This window comes from Canis aureus, chromosome 8 (assembly GCF_053574225.1).
Source record: "Canis aureus isolate CA01 chromosome 8, VMU_Caureus_v.1.0, whole genome shotgun sequence".
Classification (NCBI taxonomy): domain Eukaryota; kingdom Metazoa; phylum Chordata; class Mammalia; order Carnivora; family Canidae; genus Canis; species Canis aureus.
In genome coordinates, this window is record NC_135618.1 from 21,441,104 (window position 1) to 21,466,260 (window position 25,157).

At 39.2% G+C, this 25,157-nt stretch overlaps 1 protein-coding gene across 2 annotated transcripts in view; it reads right to left on the reverse strand.

Moving 5' to 3' along the window:
- Positions 1–25,157, reverse strand: part of DIPK1A (divergent protein kinase domain 1A) — a 115,919-nt gene that overhangs the window by 46,719 nt on the left and 44,043 nt on the right. The window lies entirely within an intron of this gene.

The following is a 25,157-nucleotide window of genomic DNA, read 5'->3' on the forward strand; positions in this document are numbered from 1 at the left end:
AAAAATTAAAAAAAAATATAAAAAAAAATAATAAAATAAAATAAAATATTTCTAATACTTAATGGGTTGTTCGATAGAAAATCAGTCATTATTTTCCTATTTATATTGAACTTAATAGTAAAAATAGCTTACAAAACTGGATAAAGTTAATCACCACATGCCACAGGTTATGTATTTTAGATAGCTCCGCATCAAGTATTTTTCTTTAAAAAAATACATTTAAAAATATTTTAAAAAATTAAATCAGACAGTGGCTACTTTGGTGGGTGACTGATTGGGAAGGCTCATCAGAGAAATTTCTAGGGAGATGGAAATATTTTGCATTTTACTAGAGGTGAGGGTTACATTAAATAAATGCATTTATCAAAGCTGATCAAACTGTACAACTTAATATCTGAGCATTTTATTGTATGTAAATCAGACTTCAATAAGAAAATTTTAAAAATAAATATGTCAAGTACTGAACTACACTGAAAAATGTCTATCTCTTATAGAATCAAGAAAAAAATCAGGAAGCAACTATACTGGAGTTATGGCCATAAGAAATACCAGGAAAAGAGAAGCATTTGAAAGATAGGAGGTAGAATGATCAGGATTTCGTGGTTAAATCAACATGGGAGTGATGGTGAGGGGGAAATCAAGGACTCCCGGTTTTCTGGCTTAAGTAACTGGATAGATCATGGTGTCACTTCCTAAAACTGGGAACAATGGAAGACAAAAACATTAGGGGAAGGATAAAAGGATGAGTTCAGTTTTGCACATGCTGAGACTAACCTTGCCTGTGAGTCATGTAAGTGATATTTAGGAGGCAAGTGGATATACAGGTCTATGACTGAGAAAACAGAGGCCAGAGCTGGAGACAGAGGTTTAGGAGTCACAGGGAAGGCTCAGGAGCGACACAAGGAAAGTAATAAAACCCATGGCAAGCTGCTATCACAGAAAAAACTCAGAGTGAGAACAGGGTTTTTAGAACTGAGTCCTGAGAATCTTCACTAGTTAATGGTGGGGTGAAAAAGGAAGAGCTGTAACAGAGAACATGCAGGAGCAGACTGGCTGGAAGAAAACAAGAATGTCATGTAGAAATCACGGAAAGAGGATTTCAAGAAGCAGAGGGCAACCGACAGTGGCAAACGTAGCTGAGAGGTGGTGAAGCTGGGGGCTGAAAAGTATTCACGGCCTTTGTTGACACCGAAGTGAGGGTTTACCTGCAACTTCATGGGAGAGAGGTCAAACTGGAGTGAGCTGAAGAGCAGGAGATATGAAAAATAAAGACCAAGGAGACAGCTCTTAAGAGAAGTCGGACTACACAGAGGAAAAAAGACATAGGGCATTAGTTGGGCTTGAGGCAGAAGTTTTTTTTTTTTTTAAGATTAATTAATTAAACAATTAATTATTTATGACACACAGGGAGAGGCAGAGACATAAGCAGAGGGAGAAGCAGGCTCCTTGTGGGGAGCCTGATGCGGTACTCAATTCCAGGACCCCAGGATCATGACCTGAGCCAAAGGCAGACACTCAACCACTGAGCCATCCAGCAACTCCAGGCATATCTCATTTTATTATGCTTCACTTTATTGCATGTTGCAGATATTGTGTGTATGTTTTTTAAAAGATTTTATTTATTTGAGAGACAGAGAGAGAAAGCGTGCGCACAAGCACACAAGCAGGGGGGAGGGGCAGAGGCAGAAGGAGAAGCAGGTCCCCTGCCCAGCAGGGAGCCCAAGGAGGGACTCGATCCCAGGACCCAGAGATCATGACCCAGTTGGAAGGCAGATGCTTAATTGACTGAGCCACCTACAGACCCCCTATTGGTACCATTTTCTAATAGCATTTGCTCATTTTGTGTCTCTGTATCACATTTTGGTAATTCTTGCAATATTTCAAACTTTTTAAATTATATTTGCTATAGTGATCTATGATCAATGATCTTTATAATTGTTCTGGGGAGACACTCAGATATAAAATGGTACACTTAATCAAGAAATGCTGTATCTTCTGACTACTCCACAGAGTGACCCAATTCCACACCCCTCCCCCTATCTTTCACCCTCCCCTGGGCCTCCTTATTCTCTGAAACACAACAATATTGAAATTAGGCAATAATTACCATACAATGGCCTCTAAGTGTTCTAGTGAAGGGAAGAATCATACTGTTTCTCACTTTAAATCAAAAGCCAGAAATGGCAAAGCTTAGTGAGGAAGGCGTATCAAAAGCTGAAATAGGCCCAAACTAGGCCTCTTGTGCTAAACACTCAGCCACGTTGTGAGCGCCAAGGAAAACTTGAAGGAAATTAAAAGTGCTACTCCAGTGAACACACAAATGATAAGAAAGCGAAACAGCCTTCCTGCTGACACAGAAAAAGTTGCAGTGGTCTTGATAGAAGCTCAAACCAGCCACAACATTCCTTTAAGTCAAAGTTTAATCCAGAACAAGGCACTAACTCCTCAGTTCTGTGAAGATTCAGAGAGGTGAGGAAGCTGCAGGATAAAAGTTAGAAGCTAGCAGAGGTTGGTTCATAATATCTAGGTAAGAAGCCGTCTGTATGATATAAATATGTAAGATGAGCATCAGGTGTTGATATAGAAGCCACAGCAAGTTAGCTGGAATATGTAGCTAAGATAATTCATGAAGGTGGCTACACTCAATGTAGATTTTCAATGTAGACTAAACAGCTTTATGTTGGAGAAAGATACCATGTAGGACTTTCATAGCTAGAGAGGAAAAGTCAGTGCCTGGCTTCAAAGCTTCAAAGGACAGGCTGATTCTCTTATTTAGGAGTTAATACAGCTGGTGACTTGAAGTTGAAGCCAGTGCTCATTTACCATTCTGAAAATCTTAGGGCCTTTAAGAACTGTGCTAAATCTACACTGTCTGTGCTCTATAAATGGAACAACAAAGCCTGCATGACACCAGATCTGTGTACAACATGGTTTACTGAATATTTTAAGCCCACTGTTGAAAACTCTTGCTCAGAGAAAGTTTCCTTTCAAAACATTACTGCTCCTGATGGGAGATGCACAATGAGATTAATGTTGTTCTCATGCCTACTAACACAACATCCATTCTATAGCCCATGGATCAAGGGATAATGTCAACTTTCAAGTCTTATTACATGCGAAATACATTTCATAAGGCTATAGTTGCAACAGTGATTCCTCTGATAGAACTGGGCAAAGTCAATTGAAAACCTTCTAGAAAGGATTCACCATTCTAGGTGCCATTAAGAACATGCATGCTTCATGGGAAGAGGTCAAAATATCAACATTAACAGGAGTTTGGAAGAAGATGATTTCACCCCTCATGGATGACTTCAAGCGGTTTAGGACTTCAAAGAAGGAAGTAACTGCAGATGTGGAGACAGCAAAGAATTAGAATTAGAAGTGGTACCTAAAGATGTGATATCTCACGATATCTGATGATAAAACTTTCACAGATAAGGAGTTGCTTCTGATGGTGAGCAAAGAAAGTGGTACTTAAGATGGAATCTACTCCTGGTGATGATGCTGTGAAGACTGTTGAAATGACAACAGAGGATTTAGAATATTACATACATTTAATTGACAAAGCAGCATCAGGGCTTGAGAGGACTGACTCCAATTTTGAAAGATATTCTACTTTGGGTAAAGTGTTATCAAACAGCCACACATGCTACAGAGAAATTGTGAAAGGAAGAGTTCACGGGTGCAGTAAACTCATTGCTGTCTTATTTTAAGAAATTGCCACAGCTGCCTCAGTCTTCAGCAGCTACTACCCTGCTCAGTCAGCAGCCATCAGCACTGAGGCAAAACTATCCACCAGCAAAAAGATTACGACTCACTGAAAGTCCAAGTGATGGTTAGCATTTTTTAGCAATAAAATATTTTTTAAAGTATGTACATTTTTTAGACACAATGCTACTGTGCACTTAATAGACTATAGTGTAGCATAAACATAACTTTTATATGCACTGGGAAACCAAAAATTTCATTCGGTTCACTTTATTGCAACATTCACTTTATTACACTGGCCTGGAACCAAATCCACAATATCTCTGAAGTATGCCTGTACTAGGATTTAGGGGGAAAAATAAGGATGGGTTAATTACTGCAGTTGGAACGGAATAAGGGGCACCTGGCTGGCTCAGTCGGAAGGGCATGTGACTCTTGATATCCGGGGCATGAGTTCAAGCCCCATGCTGGGTGTAGAGATTATTTAAATAAATATTTTTTAAAAAACAACAACTAAGGAATTAAGGAGTACATTAGTTTCAGAGCTCATAGAGCGCTTCAGCATTCCTCACCCTAGCAGAGCATTCCCTTTATGCAATCTATGTAACTGAAACAGGAGTCTTTGCCTTCTTTGTACGAATAAATCACAAGTGGTCAGGCAAGACTCCTTTATCATGAATAAGAACCAGGGGCAAGTTCCTTTTTGTTCAGTTCTTGTTGATTCAGATCAAGTACACAATTCAGTTTGGTCAAACATTCTTTTTTCAACACGTGGGTGTTTGAAAAATTTTATCAGTACTTTGCTCTAAAAATTCTCACCTAACCACAAATCCTCTATGCCACAAAGAAATTTAAAGGGCTCTTATTTATATTCATCATAAAAATTATAATTCAATATTTCTTAAAGTGCAGCCCTTTGATCTCTTAGGACGCCTGGGTGGCTCAGTGGCTGAGCATCGCCTTTGGCTCAGGATGTGATCCCAGGGTCCTGGGATGGAGTCCTGCATTGGGCTCCCTGCAGGAGGCTGGCTTCTCCCTCTGCCTATGTCTCTGCCTCTCTCTCTGTGTCTCTCATGAATAAATAAAATCTTAAAAAAGAAAAAAGAATCAGCTGATGTAATTTTTTAAAATGCTGGTTGCCAAGATCTACCCTCAAACCTAATGAATCAGAATCCTTAGTGATGAAGCCTTGGAATATGCATTTTAAAAGCTCCCCAGATTATTCATATTAAATTTAGGGGAACCAGTTATGGACAAAGGCTAAACAAATAATAATCACTCAGAAATCACCTTTCTAGTTTATTAAAATGAGATTACATTTAACAACTACTTTACTGGTAATAGTGCCAGAACTAGAATGTATCATTCAAAGTCCTTTCCATTCCAAGATTTCATAAAATAATAAATGATTTATTAGTAATACATAATAACAACTATTATTAAGAGGAGTATGCTATAGTTCTTAATTATTTGAACCAATAATTTACAATTAGATTTCTTTTTTTTTTTAGTAATTGAAGAACCACATGTAGCAGGTTTGTGTATCCTCTACTAGGGCTGAGTATACAACAGTTTCAACACTACAAGGATCCTCTAAGTTGCCCTTCTATAACCACATCCACCTTTATGCTCTCCCCTTACTCCCTGGCAGCCATCAATCAGTTCTCCTTCTCCACAATTTCAGGAATGTCATATAAACGGATTTGCACAGTATGTAAACCATCAGGGCTGGCTTTTTTTTACTCAGCATCATTTTCTGGAGTCTTCCAGGTTGTTTTATGTATTGCTTGCTCCTTCCTCTTTTATTGCTGAGTCATACTCCACCATATGTACATACCACAGTTTGTTTAACCACATTTATTGCAGGACATCCGGGGTGATTCCAGTTTTAGAGTATTACAAATAAAGCTACTATGAACATTACTATATAGGTTTTGAAGTGAAAATAAGCTTTCATTTCTGTGGAATAGATGCCCAAGAGTGTAACCACTGGGTTGCATGGTAATGACATGTTTAGTTTTTAAAGGAATGGCCAAACTCTTTCCCAGAGTGGCTCTACCATTTTACATTCCCACTAGCAATGTATGAGGATATAGCTTCTCTGTATCCTCACCAACTTTTGGTGTTGTCACTGATTTCACTTTTTAAAAAAATTTTATTTCAATTCAATTAATGAACACATAGAGTATCGTTCATTACTTTCAAAGGTAGAGTTCAGTGATTCATCAGTTGCATATAACACCCAGTGCTCATCACACCACATGCCCTCCTTAATACCCATTAGTTTTCATCACTGCACATTTTAAAAATGAGAAGTGATAAGTACATTATATTACCAGCAACATCATGTTTACATACCTGTATATAGGGAGCCACATAATTAATTAGGCCATTATTTCCAGTCACCTTGCTCATGCCAAAACATATCTTCTTGCTTGCTTGCTTTTTACTTTAGTGCTTTGTGGGTTTTTTGTGTGTGTGCTTCTTTTTTTTTTTTTTAAGTTTTTATTTAAATTCCAGTTAGTTAACAGGCAGTGTAATATTAGTTTCAGGTGTAAGATAGAGTGATTCAGGACTTTCATACAACACCAAGTGCTCATCACAAGCAAGGGGTAAGATTCAATACTGACTCCAGCACAATAGTGATTTATACAGTTGATTCCCAACCTCCTCAATTGATGTGTGAGATAGGGTAAGAGGTGGGTCAAGATACTGGTTGCCTGAACCTCAGGCCAGTCAGCTCTGGTCACCAGTAACCCTTTCTGTTTCCTCTAGTACTTTACAAATTATCATTCTCTTTTTTTGCCAGATGTGAAAAACATGGGGAAATACCAGTCTACTCATTTGTCTCCCTAGCTGGAGAATATTTCTGCTTTGAGACTACTACAAAGATGGATTCTGAGTCAGTAAATAAAGGATAGCAAAAATACCCAATTTAGGGCAGCCCCAGTGGCCCAGCGGTTTAGCACCACCTTCGGCCCAGGGTGTGATCCTGGAGACACAGGGTCGAGTCTCAGTCGGGCTCCCTGCATGGAGCCTGCTTCTCCCTCTGCCTGTGTCTCTGCCTCTCTCTCTCTCTCTCTCTCTGTGTGTGTGTGCTTGTCATGAATAAATAAATAATATCTTTTTAAAAATACCCAATTTATTCTATTATCAGCCCCTTTGTATTAATTTGGGTGAAAATAGGTACTGTGCATGCTCCATGGCATACTTTTTATAAGAGAATTAAATAATCTCTAAAATTCCTTCTAGCTCCATGAGGTGTAACTAAACTACTTTAATAACTGACAAATAGGGGCAAGATAATGCAACAATACCATAAATAAGTGTGTAGGATATCATGTAGCTGGAGACCTCACTCACTTCTCTGACTCACAGTGGCTGCTGTCAGAGCCTTGCATTTTGGCTCTCTGCCTATCTATCTCCTCTAATAGATACCTTTCTTTCTCCTTCTGCCAGGCTTTTTGCCAAACTCAGAAAATAAAAAACAAATCATTACTGCCATCCCAGAAAAAAAGTAAGATAACTGGCAATAAGTCTTAAATCCGATGCATACACAAATGGGACATCTTGTCATTCAGACTCTGAGGCATTCAAGCAAAACATCAATTTTTTGAAATCAAAGAAAACCCATGAAATTATTACAATATGCTGAGAATATAATATATATTGACATTCCATCCTACAATTTCTTTCATTTGTCTTTCTCTCTGACCTCCAATTTGGCAAAGAAAGGGATTAAAAGGGTAGGAAAAGGTAGGAACAAAAAGCAATGGAGATAAACAGGAATAAGTACCTAAAACAGTGCCTTGCTATGAACCAGATTAATGAGCACAAATGTAAGGAAAGTTTTAAAACATGGCAATGGGGAAAAGAGCATGAAGATGTTAAATAATGGCTTGAACTGGGTCTTTGTATCATCAACACTTTAATTATATACATATGGAACTTTTGTATACGAATGTTCCATTAAAATAGGAATAGCAGAGGCATCAGGGTGGCTCAGTTGGTTAAGCAACTGATTCTTGGTTTCAGCTCAGGTTGTGATTTCATGGGTCATGAGATGGAGCACTGCAGGGGCTCTGCACTCAGTGGGAAGTCTGCTTGAAGATTCTCTCCCTCTGTTCCTCCCTCAACCCCCAACTCACATTTCCACATGTGTGCTTGCTCTTTCTCTCTCAAATAAAATTTTAAAAAATAATAATCAATCCAATGAAATAGGAATAGCAAGCATGAGGGAGGCAGTAAAGGAGTGAGGGAGGAGGAATATAGCAAAGGAGGTCAGGACAGGAAAGAGAGATCACCCATAAGAAAGTGAGCACATGGGGTGGCTGAGTGGCTCAATAAGTTAAGTGTCTGACTTTGGCTCCGGTCATAATCCCACCCTTGCCCCATCAGGTTCTGTGCTCAGTGGGAAGTCTGCTTGTCTCTCTCCCTCCACCCCTCTCTCCTGCTTATGCTCTGTCTCTCTCTCAAAGAAATAAACTAAATTAAACTAAATTAAAAAGCAAGCAAGCAAGCACAAATCCTACAGACCCCATAGACTTCTAACTTTGGTGATTCTGGTGTTCAAGGCCCAGATCTCTATTTTTCTTCTTCATCTTCCTTTGCTCCAACAGCCTGGTGCTATCCACAGAGCATCTACACCATCTCTACCACACATTTAAGGCAGGACTGGGGACTCAAGAGGATGAAATGGCATACCCAAATACATGAGTACATGTACATAATATTTATAGACTTAAGATCCATGTGAAAGTAGTTTACTGAAAAGAAAGGAAGAACTTCATACACACACATCCCCCATACATTTATAATCTCTCCCTATAATATAGTAAAAGAAATATATATATCATTCCTTACCAATTAATAAGCATAAAAAGAGCCAAAATATAGTCCAGTGAGGGAAATAATAGTGACTCCATTTTACTTGCAATGGATCTCAAAGCAATTTATAACTATAAATTCCTCTAACAACAATGGTGACAATAACAGTAAGAATAGTTGGCATCCATTCAATATTTTCACCATGCCAAGCACTGTGTTAAGAATTGGAAGAGGGAGCGCCTGCCTGGCTCAGCCAGTAGAGCATGGGACTTTTGATCTTGGGGTCATGAATTTGAGCCCCATACTGGGCACAGAGTTTCCTTAAAAAAAAACAAAACAAAAAAAAAAACAAACCTGAACCCCCCCCACCCCCCCAACTGGAAAAGGTATCAAAAGATCATTGGAGGATTTTCAGACATTGCTGGTGAGAGTATAAAATGGCGCAGCCACTCTGAAAAACAGTTTGGTAGTTCCTAACGTAGAGATGTCATCTGACCCAGCAATTCTACTCCTATGTATATATCCCCCCAAACCTGAAAACATATATCCATGCAAAAATTTTTATACAAATGTTCATAGCAGCATTACTCATGACAGCCAAAAAAAGAAACAATCTAATGTTCATTAATCAAGGAATGAATAAAATGTCGCATACTATACAATGGAATATTATTCAACCACAAAAAAGAACTAATGTATTAACATGTGCTCCAACATTGATAAACCTTGAAATAATTATGTTAAATAAAAGAAGTCAGACACAAAGCCATACTGTATGATTCTGTTTATACGAAGTATCTAGAACAGGCAAATCCATAGAAACAGAAAGATTAGTGATTGCCAGAGGCTGGCAGGAGGGAGGAATGGGGTGTGGCTCCTAAAGGGTACTTAAAAAAATGTTTTAAAAATAGATAATAGTGATGGTAGCTCTTATTCAACATAGTACTGAAAGTCCTAGCCAGAGCAATTAAACAACATAAATAAAGGCATCCAGGGATCCCTGGGTGGCGCAGCGGTTTGGCGCCTGCCTTTGGCCCAGGGCGCGATCCTGGAGACCCGGGATCCAATCCCATGTCAGGCTCCCGGTGCATGGAGCCTGCTTCTCTCTCTGCCTGTGTCTCTGCCTCTCTCTCTCTGTGTGTGTGACTATCATAAATAAGTAAAAAATTTTAAAAATATATTATAAATAAATAAATAAATAAATAAATAAATAAATAAAGGCATCCAAATGGGTAAGGAAGAAGCAAACTTTCATTATTTGCAGATGACATGATACTAGAAATAGAAAACCTGAAAGACTCTACCAAAAAACTGCTGGAACCAATAAACAAATTCAGTAAAGTCACAGGATACAAAATCAACATACAGAAATCTGTTGAATTTCTATACACCAATAATGAAGCAGCAGAAAGAGAAATCAAGGAATCAACCTCTTTTATAACTGCACCAAAAATAATAAGATACCTAGGAATAAACCTAACCAAAGAAGTGAAAGACGTATATTTTGAAAATTATGAAACACTGATGAAAGAAGTTGTAGATGACACCATGAAATGGAAATGGATTAGAAGAACAAATATCGTTAAAATGTCTATACTACCCAAAGCAATCTACAGATTTAATGCAACACCATTTTTCAGAGAACTAGAAAAAATGGCCCTAAAATTTGTATGGAACCATGAATAGCCAAAGCAATCTTGAAAAATATTTTTAGTTTTTTTTTTTAATTTTTATTTATTTATGATAGTCACAGAGAGAGAGAGGCAGAGACATAGGCAGAGGGAGAAGCAGGCTCCATGCACCGGGAGCCTGATGTGGGATTCGATCCCAGGTCTCCAGGATTGCGCCCTGGGCCAAAGGCAGGCGCCAAACCGCTGCGCCACCCAGGGATCCCGCAATCTTGAAAAATAAAAAACAAAGCTAGAGGCATCACAATTCTGGACTGCAGGTTATATTACAAAGCTGTAGTAATCAAAACAGTATGGTACTGGCACAACAACTGACACATAGATCAACAGAACAGAATAGAAAACCCAGAAATGAACCTACAACTATACGGCCATTAATCTTAGAGAAAGCAGTAAAGAATATCCAAAGGAAAAATGACAGTCCCTTCAACAAATGATGCTGGGAAAACTGGACAGCTACAAGCAAAGGAATGAACTGGATCGCTTTCTTACACTATACACAAAAATAAATTCAAAATGGGTAAAGGACCTAAATGTGAGACCTGAAACCATAAAAATCCTGGAAGAGAGCACAGGCAGTAACTTCTCTGACATTGGCCATAACAATGTTTTTCTAGTTAGGTCCCCTGAGGCAAAGGAAACAAAAGCAAAAATAAACTATTGGAACTTCATTAAAATAAAAAGCTTCTGGGGCACCTGGGTGGCTCAGTTGATTAACCATCTGCCTTTGTCTCAGGTCTTGACCCTGGGGTTCTAAGATGGAGTCCCACATCTGCTCAGCAGAGATTCTGCTTCTCCCTCTGCCCCTCCCCACATACATGCCTGCATTTTCTCTCAAATATATTTTAAAAATAAATAAAAATTTTAAAAATAAAAAGCTTCTGCAGGGTGAAGGTAACAATCAACAAAGCTATAGGGCAACTTATAGAATGGGAGAAGATATTTGCAAATGATATACCTGATAAAGGATTATTATCCAAAATATATAAAGAACTTATACAACTCAGGTGGTCGCCTCACTGCTCAGTCCATAGAGCATGCAACTCTTGATCTCAGGGTCATGTTTGAGCCCCACACTGGGCATGAAGCCTACTTAAAAAAAAAAAGGAACTTCTACAATTCAACACCAAAGAAACAAATAATCCAATTAAAAAACAAGCAGAAGACATGAACAGGCATTTCTCCAAAGAAGATATCCAGGTGGTCAACAGACACATAAAAAGTCGCTCATCATCACTTACCATCAGGGAAAGGAAAATCAAAACTACAATGAGATATCATTTCACACCTGTCAGAATGGCTAAACTCAACACCACAAGAAACAACAGGTGTTGACAAGGATGTGGAGAAAAAGAAACACGTGTGCACTGTTGGTGGGAATGCAAACAGGTGCAGCCACTCTGGAAAACAGTACAGAGGTTCCTCAAAAAGGTAAAAACAGAACTACCCCACAATCCAATAATCACACTGCTAGGTACTTACCTCCAAAATACAAAAACACTAATCCAAAAGGATATACGCACCACTATGTTTAGAGCAGCATTATTTACAATAGCCAAGATATGGAAGCAGCCCAATTATCTATCAATTGATGAATGGATAAAGAAGATGTGGCATATATATGTATACACACATACATATAATGGAATATTAGTAAGCCATAAAAAAACAATGAAATCTTGCTATTTGCAATGACATGGATGGGGCTAGAGAGTATAATGCTAAGCAAAATAAGTTAACTAGAGAAAGGCAAATGCTCTTTGATTTCACTGATATGTAGAATTTAAGAAACATAACAAGAGAGCAAAGGGAAAGAGAGAGAGAGAGAGACCAAGAAACAGACTCTTGGGACGCCTGAGTGGCTCAGCAGTTGAGCATCTGCCTTTGCCTCAGGGCGTGGTCCTGGAGTCCTGGGATTGAGTCCCACATCAGGCTCCCTGCATGGAGCCTGCTTCTCCCTCTGCCTGTGTCTCTGTCTCTGTCTCTCTCTCTCTCTCTGTGTGTCTCTCATGAATAAATAAATAAAACCTTAAAAAAAAAAAGAAACAGATGCTTAAGTATAGAGAACTGATGGTTAGCAGAAGGGAGGTAGATGGGTAAAATGGGTGATGGAGATTAAGCAGTGCACTTGTGATGAGCAGTGGATGATGTATAGAAGTGTTGAATCACTATATTGTACACCTGAAACTAATATAATACTGTAGGTTAATTAACTGGAATTAAAATTAAAAACTTTTAAAAAATAGTAATGGTTGGCAATTATACCAACCACTGCTGACTGTGTACTTAAAAAGGGTGACTTTTATGGTGTATAAATTTTATCTCAATAAAGTAGATATTAAAAACTATCACATTTGAAAAAAAATCAGATTTGATCCATCTTTAATAAAATGAATAACTGAGTCAACCACAATAACTTTCTAATTTTTCTTAGATTTTAAAAAATGAAGTCTATAATCTTCCCCAGGAGGCTATTCCATCCAGTATTTTATGTCCTGAGAATTTTTTTTTCTTTTAAGATTTTATTTTATTTTATTTTTTAAAGTAATCTCTAAATGCACACGGGGCTTGAACTTAAAACACTGAGATCAAGAGTCACACTGTCTTCTGACTAAGCCAGCCAGGTGCCCCAAGAATGTTCCTTTCTATAACTTCCTAGGGAAGTTAAGGTTTCCTTCTTTCCTAAGGGGTAATTCTTTGGCCAATGATAAAAGAAAGGAGCTCAGATTCTAGAATCCTTTCTTCTTTTTGCTATAAAAACCCCAGAACAATAACCTGAATTAGTTGACAATCTGAAATTTTTTCAATAAATAAAACTGGAAAAATTTGAAGAGACAGTCAATAACATTTTAACATTCACCCATCATTCCACACTAGAACAACAGCTGTTTTCATTATTCTTTTTTTCCCTTTAGTCATCCACATGTAATTCATTTTATACACAGCTGTAATCAGTGTGTATATAATTTTGTATTCCTTTTCTCATTATACTGTAAACATGCTGTGTTGTTAACATGGTTTTTTATAACAATCATTTTCAGTGTTGCAATAATATTTCATCCAGTTGATGTATCATTATTTTGCTAACTCTTCCCCTTATGTTGTTGATTTTAAAGTCGTCTTTCCCCAACCTTTCTGTGGGTAGACAAGCTGTATATAGATTTTTATATTTCCCTTCTTTTGAATTATTTCCTTAGTTTGTTCCTTAACAGTAGGTTTCTGGGTCATACAGTATGAGCATTTTTATGGCTCTTGCTTCCTAAACTAGTATGACTTTTTCAACACTATTTTGTGCTGTGGTGTGTATGTGTGTGTGAGGATCTAGATGAAAGGTTAATTTAACAAACATGAAACGGTATGAAAGGCTCTACTATTGAATTTGATTGTTCAAAATGGAATTGCTTTTACTTTTCAGTTATAAAAATAGCAAATGCTCATTGTCAAACTTAATTTATAAAGGATACAAATAGAAAGGGAAAGGTTTCCTGGAGGACTGATGAAACACATCACCTCCTAAATTTGAGTTTACCTGTGAAATGTGATTTAGTGATCAAAGGCTCTAGGGTAGTTCACATAGAAACCCTATGGGTTGGGCAGCCCTGGGTGGCTCAGCGGTTTAGCACCGCCTTCAGCCCGGGTCGTGATCCCGGAGACTTGGGATCGAGTCCCATGTTGGGCTCCCTGCATGGAGCCTGCTTCTCCCTCTGCCTGTGTCTCTGCCTCTCTCTGTGTGTCTGTCATGAATAAATAAATAAAATCTTAAAAAAAAAGAAAAGAAACTCTATGGCCTGACAAAAGTCCACACTAGCTCCATGGAAGGAAAGCATATATAAGAGGGCTGTGGGATGTGATGACCAGTGGGGCAAAGAGAGGATGCTGGGTAAACACTCCACAAGGAAAAAGACAGAAGCTGTGGTACATTTTTGAGAGTAAAGAGATGAAAGAGGAAGCTAAGATCATCTTAGTGCAGTCTAGACAGAGGGGCTTGGCAGGAACACAGGGACCCATTTCATATAAGCGATGAACAATCCCTAGGCAAACTGAGTATCTATCTAGAAGTACATAAAAATAAAATTAATGAAAAATATTCAGAAAAAAACAAATTTGTCTCTTCTTTATACTATAAAGCTCAAAGATGAATGCTTATTGGTCTAACTTAGAAGGCCAGTTATTGGCTCTAGACTACAGAACATCAAAAAGTCTCTGGTTTGTAAGTTCATTCCTCAATTTTGCATTTTCTATACTCAGCTCTGATGGACAGTTTTTTCTTAAGCCAAAAATCAGGTTCCCTCTTTGTAACCCCACACTTTCCTAATCATTCCTATAACCCAATGTCAAGATTGTGCTTACATACTGTCTTTATAATTTTAGTTTGCACTAGTCTGTATTGCTTGGTAAGTGCTCTAAACTGTGTAGGTATATTCTGTATCCCCAGTAAGACTTAAACTCCAGGAAATGGCTTCTTTTCATTCTTATCTACCAATACAATGAACATTAAAATGTAGCTAGGTGATCACAGAACCTTGTTGAATTCTGTGAGGGAAGAGGATGGAAAATAGCAATATATGGCTTCACCCTTGGAATATTAGTACCACCAGCTATTCTGGACTCTACCATTATCTTCACTAAATAGTTGCTCAAATGTTAAAGACTTTAACCCTGAAAATATTGCCTGCTACCCTTCCTTCATCTCCCAGCTCACCCCCATTCTACTGAACTTCATGCTGCAGAGACACCAAAAGTATTAATGTTTCTGAAACACACTGTTCTTTTTCACATCTCTAGGTCTTTCATGTGATTTCTTCTCTCAAGAGTGCCTTTCACTCACCTTACCATCTGGATTGTCTTTCCATTCTTTATAACCCACTCTGAAGCCACTTCCTCCAGGATCCCCAAAGTCTACCCCAAGAACCATATGATGTTCTCTTCTGTCCTATCTCTGTATCTGGAACAAACTTCTGTTGCGCTGAATGTACTGTATTGTAAATAACCTACTATGTGTATTTATTCCATAAGACACAATTCTAGGCTCAGAGAACATTTATCCAGATGAGGAAGAATGGGAGGAAAGAATGGAGAAATGGAGGGAAGGAGACCCACGGAAGTTTCTCTGACCTCCTCTGAGCAGGAACCATGTCTTACTCATCTCCGTATCTCCAGGGAGTAGAGCAGGTCTTAGGACATACAGTACTCACCAAATGTATGATAAATTGTTTTGACATAAATCTTAAAGGAAAAAAAATAAACCACCTTGGCATGAAATTCTTAAAGGAGAAACTGCCATTAATCAAAAACAATGTATTTTTGGAGCCAAATCAATTGTGGTTACACATAAGCACATTAAGAGCCCAGCTTGAGACTCTATGGATCTTAATGCCAAGAACTAAGCTAGGCACTTGGAATTCAAAAATGTATGAGACATAATTCTCTCCCTGAAAGGGTTCATATTTTAAATGGGGAATCAGCTTCATAAAAAGATAATTACCATATAATATGATAAAACCTATATCCAGGACATGTTCAGCATATGAGGGTACAAGGAAGACATGTATGTAATCTAGCTGGAGGTGACAGTGATGGGGAAGGAAGAGAATTTGGGAAAGACTTCCTGAGAAAGATGGTCCCTGGGCTCAGTCTTATATGATCGAGACGTTCCTTAATATGTTTGGTTGCTGGATTGGTCCATGCAGGGGAGACTCCTTGCTCTATGGCTCAAGTATCATTCTAGGAAATCACTCATCCCAAAGGGAACTGAATCCTAGCACAAGCTAGGGTAAGGACAATGGGTCCACGTTGGCAGGCAATACTGTGTCTTCAACTGGACCAGATAAAGAACCAAACAGAACTGGGTTTCAAAGGACATTGTGCATCAGAGCGTGGGGGTAGATGAAGACTTTACCAGGGTACCCAGAGTATAAAAGAATGAAAAGAGGTGTGAGAAGTGATGGCAGAGAGAAAAACATTTAGGGACCCAGGCTGGAGGAAATGGCTACCCATGAAGTAGCCTGGAAAACTGTGTTCCGAGGCAGATTTGAGCTATCCCTTGGGGCTCTGACCTAGTTGGGAAAGAGTTTGGAGGAAGCCAGAGCCGCCAAAGTTGGGAGGCTAAGGTGAAGAGAAATATTTACTTGCCGCTCTTATGAACACTTATTATTATTTTAAATCCCAGGTTGCTTTGTCCTATGTTGCATAAGAAAAGTATGAGACACCATTACAGCGAGCAAAAGAGTTTACAACTGTGTTGAAAAAGCAATTGTTTTAATTTTTAAGTGCTATAGAAACACACTCAGGATAGAAAAATTGTGAAAGATTTCCCAGAAAGGGAGGGAATGCAAGTAGAATGCAAAGATGAGGATATCAGACCAAGTTCAGAGGATATTTACTGAAGTAAGGGTGTCTGGGTGGCTCAGCTGGTTAAGTGGTCGATTCTGGATTTTGGCTCAGGTCATGATCTCAGGGTCCTTGGGACTGAGCCCGGAGTCAGGATCTCCACTCAGTGGGGAGTCTGCTTAAGGATTCTTTTTGTCCCTCTCCCTCTCCTTCTGCCCCTTCCCTAACTTGCACGTTCTCTCTATAAAATACGTAAATAAATCTTTTTTTAAAAAACTTGAAATAAAATAAGGTAGCAAAAACAGGCATACTAATTAGAGAGGAGAGTTTGGTGGTAGAGAGTTTAAAAAAAAAAAAAGACCATGTGTTACATTCTAAGTGCCCTTGAGGATAGATAGTAGGAGAGTGGCAACCCAGGAACTAGACTCAGGTTGGACAGTGGCTGTGGGGTAAAGATTCAGACAGACTGTCTCAGGACTAAGAACACAGAGAAAGATAATTCCTTTGGGCTGGGTGGTAGGCAAGAAGTGAAGAGCCTACAAGATTCTGACACATGAGGTCAGGGGAGGTGTCTGGGAAGATTTCCTGAGTCAGAAGTGGCACATATAGAGAACTCTCCAAGGAGTTCTCAAGCAAGGGGTGAGCTGTCCCCAGCTGGAGCACAGGTTCCCAACTAAAGTACTTAAAGTTAATTACCTTGTGTTGCCCAGTGCTGGCAGGCAGGGAATGAACAATGGAACCGTTCAGAGCCAGCAAGACAGTAAGGCTTCTGCCTTACTTCAGGTATCTGAGAAGCCGGGGTGAGGCGGGCTAGAGATGGTGCCTCTTAGGTGTGGGTGTGGCTAACCATTTGCTCCTACCTCCATTTTCAAGTGTCAAGGCAGGTTAGTTGTTAAAAAGCCTCAGGCAAGTCAATTACAAAAGGTACAAGGCCAGAGGCCAGGAATTCTGTTCTCAACCTCTTGACTCCAATTACCTGGAAATCCATCAGACTTGAAGGTCAGCGGAATGCCCTCTTACTGCTTACCGCAGGACGGAAGACATTGCACAAGGGTATTAAGATGTCACCTTTGTCTTATGGTCTGCTTTTAAAATTGAAGAATTTTGAAAGTTGAAAGGGCTAATATTTAAATGTTCACTTTTACATTGTCTTAGCTAATACTATATTTTGAATAACATTTGTATTCTCATTTAATTATTTCATGAAATCTTAATTGTTTTTGGCTCTCTCTTGTTCCATTATTTTATATGCCTTTTTTCTTGCTTAGATGGCATTTTCATCAAATTTTTAGTTTTCATTGAAAATAACACAAGCTCATTTCAAAAGCCGAAAAATAAAGGAAAGCAGAAGATTAACAAATCATAGTCTTGTAGTAATCACTTGTTTAACACTTTGAAGTATTTCAGTCTTTTCTTCTGATAAGTTTTTCTTTTTTTAATTACTGTACTGTAATATTATTTATTTGAACTTCTGGATCTTGTGGTAAACAGTGCCTGAGGGAGAGGATTTTCCAGATGAATTGTTTGTGCCGAATTACACAATTCTGCCCAGTGGGAATAACAACTCATGAGGAAATTGTTTGCTTTTAAGTTTAATCCAGATACCACAAGATACACATTCTTTCAGATTCATCAGTGTGCTCTCTTCCATCTGTGTTGTTTGCTAGGATGACTGTCCTAAGGACCTGTGTGGCCTTCTGTTTACTGGTAGTCCCCTAGAAACTCTGCAAGCGCTTTCACAACATATATTCCGTTAAGTTTTTCATTTCGATTTGTTTTTCAGTTAACTAAATTGTTTCTTTCTTTTATCCTTCCTTGCCCTTTTCCCTTTCCTTTCCTTCCCTCCCTTCTTTCTTTTTTTAAAAAATATTTTATTTATTTATTTATTCATGAGAGACACACACAGAGAGAGAGAGGCACAGGCACAGGCAGAGGGAGAGGGAGAAGCAGGCTCCACACAGGGACCCCGATGTGGGACTCCAGGATCATGCCCTGGGCCAAAGGCAGGCGCTCAACTGCTGAGGTACCCAGGGACCCCCTTCTTCCCTCCTTTCCTTTTATTTCTTTCCTTCCAGGGATCCCTGGGTGGCTCGGCTGGAGTCCCTCGTCAGGCTCCCGGCGTGGAGCCTGCTTCTCCTTCCTCCTGTGTCTCTTGCCTCTCTCTCTCTCTCTCTCTCTCTCTATCATGAATCAATCAATCAATCAATCAATCAATCTTCTTTCCTTCCTTCCTCCCTCCCTCTCCCCCTCCCTCTCCCCCCCCCCTCTCTTTCTCTCCTTCTTTCAGAGATTATGTGAATTGTCAGCATGGTGTGTGGTGGAGGGGAGGGAGCCCTGATCACCGAGGTGGGGGATGGAGGGGAAGACAGAGAAAGACGGAGAGACACCCAGGGGCTCATACAAGGAGAACACTTCCCCAAAGCCACTGTCTGGGAAAATGAGACGGGCTGATTTTTGTGAGTTTTTAGAACCAGCTGGGCTCAAAGACTGAAGTTTTAAAGGTGCATGGCCTGGCCTGTGTGGAGCCCTGAGTGCACCATAGTGCTTCTGTGGAGAAAGGCAGACAGCCTTGGGGCAGATGGCAGATTTGAGGATCCCCTGGGGAGCATTGGGAGAGATGCATCTGGGAGATGTGGCATTTCTTCTCTGGGGACAAAAGAGCTAGCAGGCACCATTTCCCTCCCCTCTACTCAGCACAGGCACAGAGACACCTGCTGAGGGCAGCGAGCTGGACACTGGCTCTTTGCTGTGCTTTACTCCAAACTCCATGCCCCTGCTCTTTGGCATGACTGCCTTTCTGAGACAAAACTGTCCAGTCCCAGCATAGTGAGATGCTCCCCCAGAGGCCAACGAGAGTCCCACCACATCAGGTCCCTAAAGTCTGGAGTTTAAAGCTCAGCTGACCTGCCTGGGGGTCCAAGGTGCAATATGCTGCCTGTTGGGCAGATGGCCCAGACACAGAGGGATACACCAGGGGACATGCCTGGGATACACCAGGGGAGACTGCTCCTCTGGGAGGGCTTTCCAGACAGCAGTAGGCGTCAACTCCCCTCTCAGGAGATGAGTAAGGAGGCTTGTGCTATTTCTCTTCCCTGCCCCTCAGCATAAACTAACTTTTTTTTTTTTTTTTTTTTTTTTTATAAACTAACTTCAGTAAGCAGCACAGTGCCAACAGTGGCAGTATAAACCGCTTCTAAGCCCTATCCCCTATGCTCTGGAGGTGCTGTTTTTCCCAGGCAAGTGAGCCTAAGAATCACTGTGGCAGGACCCCCTCCAGAAGACTGGCACAAAACCCCCACACGTACCATGTCTACTGAGCACAGAGTTCTCTGCAAAGCTTCAGCTCTAGTGGAAATACCATTAGGTCTCATTTAACAAGCAGACCAGAGCACACCCAGTTAAAACTTGCCACGCTCAGGCCAAAGTGCAAACACTCCCACTGTAGGCAAAGAAAAACTCTGCAGAGGACTGACCTGAGAGAAACAGCAGCCAAAACACAGTAATGGAGTACACACAGCATATACCAGGCACACCTTCTGAAGTGCCAGGCCCTGGACTGGCTATGATCTCTTCATTAGCCCATTATTCTCAAAACAACAGGTTTTCCTAACACAGAGAAGAAGACTGAGACCTAGACAAAATGCCAAGATGTTGGAATTCATTCCAAAAGAAAAAACAAGAAAAGGTCACAGCCAGGGATCTAATCAGAACAGATATAAGTAATATGCCTGATCCAAAATTTAAAGCAATAATCATGGGATGCCTGGGTGGCTCAGCGGTCTGGCGCCTGCCTTCAGCCAGGGCATGATCCTGGAGTCCGGGACTGACTCCCACATCAGGCTCCCTGCATGGAGCCTGCTTTTCCCTCTGCCTATGTCTCTGCCTCTCTTTCTCTCTCTGTGTCTCTCATGAATAAATAAATAAAATCTTAAAAAAAAGCAATAATCTTAAGAGGATGAAGAAGGGTACTATACTTTAGTAAAAGGGTCTATCCAATAAGAAGATCTAACAATTGTAAATATACCTCCACCTTGGGAGCACCCAAGCATATAAAACAATTAATAACAAACATAAAGGAACTCATTGATAATAACACAGTAATAGTAAGGGACTTTAACACCCCACTTACATCAATGAACAGATCATTAAAGCAGAAAATCAATAAGGAGATAATAGATTTGAATGACATACTGGACCACATAGGCTTAACAGATATATTCAGGACATTTCATCCTAAAGCAGGAGAATATACATTCTTTTCAAGTACACATGGGGCATTCTCCAGAACAGATCACATACTAGGTCACAAATCAGCCCTCAACAAGGACAAAAAGATGGAGATCATGCCATGCATATTTTCTGACCACAAAGCTATGAAACTGGAAGTCAACAACAAGAAAAAATGTGGAAAGACCACAAATACATGAAGGTTAAAGAACATCCTACTAAAGAATGAATGGTTCAACCAGAAAATTAAAAAAGAAATTAAAAAATATATGGACACAAATGAAAATGAAAACACGATGGTCAAAACATCTGGGATGCAACAAGAGCAGTCATAAGAAGGAAGTATATAGCAATACAGGCCTAAAGAAGAAAAATCTCACATACACAACCTAACCTTACACCTAAAGGAGATGGGAAAAGAACAACAGATGAAGCCTAAAGCCATCAGAAAAATCATAAAGATTAGAGCAGAAATAAATGATATAGCAACTAAACAACAACAACATAACTAATCAATGAAATTAGGAGCTAGTTCTTTAAAAAATAGTAATGTTGATAAACCCCTAGGCAGACTTATCAAAAAAAGGCAAAATCACAAATAAGAGGGGAAAGATCACAATAAAATAAATAAAATAAAATAAAATAAATAAATAAAATCACAAATAAATAAATAAAATAAATAAATAAATAAATAAAAATAAATAAATAAATAAAATCACAAATAAGAGGGGAAAGATCACAACCAACTCCACAGAAATACAAATGATTACAAGAGATTATTATGAAAAATTAAATGCCACCAAGTCAGACATTCTGGAAGAAATGGATAAATATATAAACTATCAAAACTGAAACAGGAAGAAATAGGAAACTTGAACAGACTAATAACCAGCAAAGAAATTGAATTAGCAATCAAAAATCTAACAAACAGAAGTCCAGCGCCAGATGGCTTCACAGGGGAACTCTACCAGACATTTTTATTTTATTTATTTATTCATGACAAAGAGAGAGAGAGAGAGAGAGAGAGAGAGAGAGGCAGAGGGAGAAGCAGGCTCCATGCAGGGAGCCCAACGTGGGACTCGATCCTGGGTCTCCAGGATCACACCCTGGGCTGAAGGCGGTGCTAAACTGCTGGGCCACCGGGGCTGCCCTCGACCAGACATTTAAAGAAGAGTTAATACCTTTTTTCCTTTTTTTTTTTTAATTTTTATTTATGATAGTCACACACACACACAGAGAGAGGCAGAGATATAGGCAGAGGGAGAAGCAGGCCCCATGCACCGGGAGCCCAACGTGGGATTCGATCCCGGGTCTCCAGGATCGTGCCCTGGGCCAAAGGCAGGCGCCAAACCGCTGAGCCACCCAGGGATCCAATATCTTTTTTTCTTAAACTGTTCCAAGAAAAGGAAATGGAGGGAAAACTTCCAAACTCATTCTACAAGGCCAGTAATACCTTCAACCCCAAACCAAAGACCCCACTAAAAAAGAATTACAGGCCATTATTCCAAATGAACATGGATGCAAAAATTCTCAACAAAATACCAGCAACGGTACATTAAAAGAATCATTCACCACGATCAAGTAGAATTTATTCCTGGGTTGCAAGGGTAGTTCAATAATCACAAATCAATCAACATGATACACCACATTAATAAAAGAAAGTATAAGAACCATATAATCCTCTCACTAGATGCAGAAAAAGCCTGTGAAAGTACAGCATCTATTCTTGATAAAAACTCTCAACATAGTAGGGATAGAGGGAACATCCTGTACATCATAAAGGCCATATATGAAAGATCTATAGTTAATATCATTCTCAATGGGGAAAAACTGAGAGCTTTTCCTCTATCGTCAGGAATAAGACAGGAATGTGTACTCTCACCACTGTTTTTTAACATAGTACTGAAGTCCTAGCCTCTGCAATCAGACAGCAAAAAAATAAAAGGCATCCAAATCAGCTAGGAAGAAGTCAAACTTACACTATTCACAGATGACATGATACTCTATGTAGAAAACCTGAAAGACTCCACCCAGAAACTGCTAGAACTGATTACAAATTCAGTGAAGTCTCAGGATACAAAATCAACATACAGAAATCTGTTACATTTCTATATACCAATAATGAAATAGCAGAAAGAGAAATCAAGGAATCAATTCCATTTATAACTGCACCAAAAACCTTAAGATACCTAAGAATTAACCTAACGAAAGAGGTAAAAAGATCTGTACTCTGAAAACTATAAAACATTTCTGAAAGAAGAAGATGAGATAAAGATATGGAAAAACATTCCATGCTTGTGGATTGGAAGAACAAATATCATTAAAGGTCTGTACTACCCAAAGCAATCTACATGTTCAGTGTAATCCCTATCAAAATACCAACAATTTTTCACAGAGCTAGAACAAACAATCCTAAAATTTGTATAGAACCACAAAAGACCCTGAATAACCAAAGTAATTTTGAGAAAGAAAAGCAAAGCTGGAGGGATCACAATTCCAGATTTCAAGTTATATTACAAAGCTGTAATCAAGAAAGCATGGTACTGGCACAAAAATAGACACATAGATCAATGGAATAGAATAGAAAACCCAGAAATGGACCCACAACCATATGGTCAACTAATCTTCCACAAAGCAGGAAAGAATATCCAATGGGAAAAAATCTTTTCAACAAATGGTGGATACCCACATGCAAAAGGATGAAACTAGACCACTTTCTTACGCCATACACAAAAATAAATTCAAAATGGGTGAAAGACCTAAATATGATAGGAATCCATCAAAATCCTAGAGGAGAACATAGCAGCAACCTCTTTGACATTGGCCATAGCAACTTCTTACTAGAAATTTCTCCAGAGGCAAGGGAAACAAAAAGCAAAAATGAACCACTGGGTCTTCATCAAGATAAAAAGCTTTTGCACAGCAAAGGAAACAATCAACAAAGCTAAAAGGCAACTTACAGAATGGGAGAAGATATTTGCAAATGACATATCTGAGAAAGGGTCAGTATCCAAAATCTATAAAGAGTTTATCAAACTCAACACCTAAAACACAAATAATCCAGGTAAGAAATGGGCAGAAGATATGAATAGACAGTTTTCCAAAAAAGACAGACGGCTAACAGGATACTCAACATTCCTCATCATCTGGGAAATACAAATTAAAACTACAATGAGATATCACCTCACATCTGTCAGAGTGGATAAAATCAACAACACAGATGCAACAATGCAGAGAAAGGGGACCTTTCTTTCACTGCTGGCGAGAATGCAAGCTGGTGCAGCCACTCTGGAAAACAGTATGGAGGTTCCTCAACAGTATGGAGGTAGTTAAAAATAGAACTACCCTAGGATCTAGCAATTGCACTATTAGGTATTTACCCAAAAGATACAAAAATACTGATTCGAAGAGACACATATATCCCAATGTTTATAGCAACATTACCAACAATAGCCAAATCATGGAAAGAACTCAAATGCCCATCAACTGATGAATGGATAAAGAAGATATGGTGGTGTGTGTGTGTGTGTGTGTGTGTGTGTGTGTGTTATATTATATACATATAATATTACTCAGGAATATTACTCAGCCATAAGAAAGAATGAAATCTTGCCATTTGCAACTATGTGGATGCAGCTAGAGCATGCTAAGTGAAGTCATCAGAGAAAGACAAATACCATATGATTTCACTCATATGTGGAAATTAAGAAATTAAACAGATGAACATAGAGGGGAAAAAGAGAAAGGCAAGCCATAAAACAGATTCTTTTAAAATAAAGAAAAGATTTTATTTATTTATTAGAGAGAGAGAGAGAGAGAGCGCGCGTACAAACAGGGGGAATGGCAGGCAGAGAGAGAAGCAGGCTCCCTGCTTAGCAGAGACACCGATGCAGGGCTCAAACACAGGACTCTGGGATCATGACCAGAGCTGAAGGCAGATGCTTAGCCAACTGAGTCACCCAAGTGCCCCTATAAAACAGATTCTTAACTATGGAGAACAGAGTAAAGATTGCTGGAGGGGAGGTGGGCAGGAGGATGAATTAAATGGGTGATGGATATTAAGGAATGCATTTGTGTCATGAGCACTGGGTGTTACATGTAAGTGATCTTTCACTAAATTCTGCTCCTGAAACTAATATTATACTATATGTTAACTAACTAGAATTTAAATAAAAACTTAAAACTAGGGGTGCTTATTCCGTAACACACAAACTTTTATCTAGTCAACTGCTACTAAGCCTAAAAATCTCTGAGAGGCCTTTCTAGTCACTTCCTTCCCCTCTCCACCCCAGACTAACAAGGTCCTTCCCTGGGTCTTATAACAATCTATACACACTTCTGACATAGCAAACATCACCCCAATTGTTTATTTACTTA